Source organism: Micropterus salmoides, unplaced genomic scaffold, assembly GCF_014851395.1.
Source record: "Micropterus salmoides isolate LMB-PRFRI ecotype aquatic unplaced genomic scaffold, ASM1485139v1 Ms_hic_scaffold_4, whole genome shotgun sequence".
Lineage (NCBI taxonomy): Eukaryota > Metazoa > Chordata > Actinopteri > Centrarchiformes > Centrarchidae > Micropterus > Micropterus salmoides.
This window is the reverse complement of record NW_024043372.1, coordinates 2,371,641-2,377,149: the sequence shown is the minus strand read 5'-3', so window position 1 is coordinate 2,377,149 and position 5,509 is coordinate 2,371,641.

Here is a 5,509-nt window from a genome sequence, read left to right as displayed (position 1 = left end):
ATACAATAACGTTGAACCATCCTTCCTTCTCGACCCTCATTTCTAAGAGTCATTGTCTGTCCTGATACTCCAGAAGTACCTCCTGGCCTTAAGTGTTCTGGCCAACACACCAGATGGAGAGAGGTGATAACTACGACTGGTGCCTTAAAACCCTGAACCCTAGTTGTTTCATGAATAGGATGAGACGAGCTCACTGCTCTTCCTCAGAGGTATAAAACCAAAACTGAAAACATTTGTGATCAGACAGGAATATCAGCACACATCCACACACATGTTCACTTCAGCCCCTCTGATAAAGTGCAGCTCACAGCCGCTTCAGAGGGAATGAAGCTCCTGGAGCAGAGAGACAGTCAAACAGAGCGAAGTGTCTCTGAGCGAGGGGGACAGAGACAGCAGAGAGAGCGACAGGTGTCGTGTCGCAGTCAGGTGTCTGAAGAGCTGCGAGACAGTGTGCGTGATGAGGATTATTGCATATTAGCCTAATATGAAAAATATTTTTTATGTTGTTGTTGGGTTACATTGGGGCTACTGTCAAAGCATTCGGGGCCCCGGAAAAACGACCTGGCGACGCCGTTGGTGGGTAGCCTATGTCCCCAGCGTAAACGAGCCTCCCTCCCTGCTCCCTCCCTACAGGTTGAGATACATGCTTACCGCTTCACCTCCACTCTCCTCCTGCTCTCTCTCTCACTCAGCCCTGTCACTCGCTAATAGTGATGGCAAGTTCGAGTCTTTTGACAGACTCGTTCATTAAAATGAACAAATTTTTATTTTGAGTCATTTCGTTCATTTGAACTAGGCTGGTTATTGCGGCGCTGCAGCCCTCAAACACGGAAGGCTGCCTGGCTTGCTTTATTTGACAAAGTATAATGCACAAATTCACCTCTTGATCTTTCTCTATCATCATTATATAACCCCCCCTGGGCCCACAACCAATTCAAACCATGTAAAAACCACAGAAATATGTTGTCAATATGTAATCACCACTACTCCGGCTAAATCCTTCCATTTTCACAATCTTTCCTGAGTAGTATACAACCAGACCAGCCATATAAAGGCTGATGTATATAATTACTATCATTATCTCTGAAGTGCTCATTCATACAGCAGCCTAACGTCCCAATCCATGAGTAAAATGTTACTATCAGATGAGCAGTAAATATATAGAAGTAATAAGCTTGATACACTATATGAAGAAACACACACTAGTTAAAATTCAAACAATTTAATAATAATCTGGATCGAGCCACCAAGTTTTAAAGAACTCCAGCACAGAGAGAGGAACAGAGAAATATTAACACATATATAAACGCAGCAGTTTGGCAGGTCTGGACAGAATGGGCCACATCAGGTCCTGATTCTGCAGACACACACAGAAACACCATGAGCACGTCGCTCTCAAACACTGCAGGTTGTTCAGCAGTCAGGAGCTGTGAAACAACAGCACGGCTCTGTTGGGAAATAAAAGGAAAAGTTATGTTGCGTTCTCTGGCAGACCTGGATCATCTGTTCCCAGATTATTTCCCACACTTTTTGAACCTGGTATCTTATTTCCTCTCCCTGCAGCTCTCGGTGTGCAGCCGTCTCTGTGAGCGTCTCCCTCTTATTTTCTCCTAGCAGTCAGCCTTGGCAGCAGCTGCAGCTACAGCAGGTCAGTCATAGTGAGCCGGTCCCAAATACTTAAAGCAATCTTTACATCTTGTCATGGTCACATATTTGTTTCATCATATCTCCTATGTTTGTATAATATCTCTAATCACAGATCACCTCCAGTAGTATCAGCAGCAACAAAGCAGCAACTGTAAGTTGTGTCAGCCCACCCTGTTTTAAAGGTAGATCTGGGTATTACCTGTTTTCTTTTTCAAAACTCTGCAGCATTTGTTGATGTATCGATACAAAAGCATCTGTATACGCATATAATCAAGGAATACATAACAATACATTTCTGTCAATATTTTGAGAACAGCCCAATTTAAATCCTTGTTCCATGTGCCTCTTTTATACTTTGAGCACCTGCCCTTCCAGAGGTCTCTGCACGGCCCTGATACAGAAAAACTTCTTGCACACGCCACTTTTGTGCAGCCTATTTTGTGATGTGGCATGAGTTAACAAGTTCATTTAATGCAAGAGGAAGTAACACAGTGCATGTTGCACAGAGGATCAGGATTGTGTTAATAAAAATGTACATCTATGATTTGGGGCGATCGCTAGTGTTTGTGGCTGCCTGCAATAAATAAAAATATTATGAAAATAATCTAAGTCTAAATAGTTGTCATTATTTTTTGATCTATACAATGACCCATTCGGAGCGGCCCTTCTGGTATTTGCCCAATTTCCAGATGGCCAGTCCGTCACTGATTACAGATTGACATCCTTTCCTTTGTCTTTCCTTTTTTGAAAACCAGATATTGGTTTACTTGGCAACATTGTGATCACTGTATTTCTGGCTCATCTACTGACTGCAACTAAGCACGTCACTGATCAGTGCGCTGAGGCAGGACCAAACCTTTTCATGCAGATACAGGGGGGGGTGGTCGGTCAATATGGAGGTTTACTTTTTGGTCAATGGGGATTTTTAACTTTTACTGCCAAAAACATCCATCCATCCATCCATCTTCATCCGCTTATCCAGGATCAGGTCGCGGGGGGAGCAGCTCCAGCAGGGAACCCCAAACTTCTCTTTCCCGAGCCACATTAACCAGCTCTGACTGGGGGATCCCGAGGCGTTCCCAGGCCAGTGTGGAGATATAATCTCTCCACCTAGTCCTGGGTCTTCCCCGAGGCCTCCTCCCAGCTGGACATGCCTGGAACACCTCCCTAGGGAGGCGTCCAGGAGGCATCCTTACCAGATGCCCAAACCACCTCAACTGGCTCCTTTCAACGCAAAGGAGCAGCGGCTCTACTCTGAGCTCCTCGCGGATGGCTGAGGTTCTCACCCTATCTCTAAGGGAGACACCAGCCACCCGCCTGCGGAAACCCATTTCGGCCGCTTGTACCCGCAATCTCGTTCTTTCGGTCACAACCCAGCCTTCATGACCATAGGTGAGGGTAGGAGCGAAAATCGACCAGTAGATCGAGATCTCCTGCTCCAGTCTCCCCTCACTCGTGAACAAGACCCCGAGGTACTTGAACTCCTTCACTTGGGGTAAAGACTCATTCCCTACCTGGAGTTGGCACTCCACCAGTTTCCTGCTGAGAACCATGGCCACAGATTTAGAGGTGCTAATCCTCATCCCAACCGCTTCGCACTCGGCTGCGAACCGATCCAGTGAGAGCTGAAGGTCACGGACCGATGATGCCATCAGGACCACATCATCCGCAAAAAGCATCCCAAGCCCCCCGAACCGCAGCCCCTCCTCGCCACGACTACGCCTCGATATCCTGTCCATGAATATCACAAACAGGATAGGTGACAAAGCGCAGCCCTGGCGAAGGCCAACCCTCACCTGGAGTCCGACTTACTGCCGAGTACTCGGACACAGCTCTCGCTTTGGATGTACAGCCCATACTCCCGCAGCACCTCCCACAGTATCTCCCGGGGGACCTGGTCATACGCCTTCTCCAGATCTACAAAGCACATGTAGACTGGATAGGCATACTCCCAAGCCCACTCCAGGATCCTTGTGAGAGTAAAGAGCTGGTCAGTTGTTCCACGACCGGGACGAAAACCGCATTGTTCCTCTTCAATCTGAGGTTCGACAATCGGCCGAACCCTCCGTTCCAGCACCCTGGAATAGGCTGAGAAGTGTGATACCCTGTAATTGGCACACACTCTTTGGTCCCCCTTTTTGAACAGGGGAACCACCACCCCAGTCTGCCACTCTTTAGGGCACTGTACCCGACTTCCACGCAATGTTAAAGAGACGTGTCATCCAAGACAGCCCCTCCACACCCAAAGCTTTTAGCATTTCTGGGCGGATCTCATCAATCCCTGGGGCTTTGCCACTGTGGAGTTGTTTGACTACCTCAGTGACTTCCACCAGGGAAATTCATCAGCCTCAAGCTCTGCCTCTACTAAAGAGGGCGTGTCAGTCGGATTTAGGAGTTCCTCAAAGTGTTCCTTCCACCGCCCAATTACCTCCCCAGTTGAGGTCAGCAGGGTCCCATCCTAACTGTACACAGCTTGGACGGTTCCCCGCTTCCCCCTCCTGAGATGGCGGACAGTTCTCCAGAAACACTTTGGTGCCGACCGAAAATCCTTCTCCATGTCTTTTCTGAACTTCTCCCACACCCGCTGCTTTCCATCTGCCACAGCAGAGGCTGCAGCCCTTCGGGCCCGTCGGTACCTTGCAACCGCCTCCGGAGTCCTCCGAGACAACAAATCTCGGAAGGCCTCCTTCAGTCGGACGGCTTCCCTGACCACCGGTGTCCACCACGGTGTTCGGGGGTTACCGCCCCTTGAGGCACCTAAGACCTTGAGACCACAGCTCTCCGCTGCAGCTTCAGCAATAGAGGTTTTGAACATTGCCCACTCCTGTTCAATGTCCCCAACCTCCACAGAGATGCCAGAAAAGCTCCGCTGGAGGTTTGAGTTGAAGATCTCACGGACAGGGGCCTCCTCCAGACGTTCCCAGTTCACCCGCACTACCCGTTTGGGCTTACCAGGTCTGTCCAGAGTCTTCCCCCACCCCCTGACCCAACTCACCACCAGATGGTGATCAGTTGACAGCTCTGCCCCTCTGCCAAAAACAATTAATTTATTATTATATTTGAAATATATGTATAATAAATGATGATTTATTTAATGTATAATATAATATTATTTTATTATTTTGGGGGGCTAAATTTTCCCCCTTATAGGGTGCCCCTGCCAAAGAAGGCTATTTAATTACACTGATTGCTGTTACTGCACTGTAGATTGGTTCACTCAGAGTGTGATTTTGCTCTGTTTGGCTGCATTCAAACATGTATGCGTAAGCTATGGATAAGGATCCTATTTAAAGTGGCTACTGTCTGGATTTAATAACCTGATGGTGGAATGAGTAAAATATTTGGAGTAATGATATGTATGGATGCTGTGTGTATCTGTGGGTATATGGTCATGTATAGACTAGAAATTTAAGCAACATCTATATTTTTTTTATTATTACAGCCAATAAATGCAGAAAGTTAAGTTGGTTAGAGTATAGCAAATATAATAAATAATTTAGTTTAGGCTATTCCTCGGTGCCTAGATCTGCCAAAAAATGTCTGTTGTTAGAATTAAACAAAACGATTATACTTCTTCACATTGTGTTGATAAGGTCAGTTACATTTTTTAATGTGTTAAAATAAATTATGTCTATCTTACACATTGTACCTTTGAGTACAGTCCTTCATGACTGCTTATGTACTGTTAACGTGGCCCATAGTTTGGTAGTTCATCATGTGTTTAGAAATGGTGAAATGTACCTATAGTGAACTTACATTTATGAATTATGATTGAATTGATGAATTATTGTAAATATATATCGATGGTTTCCAGTTAGCGCTCCCCTCAGCGTTTGGAAAGGAACTGAGAAACTTTAGGAAA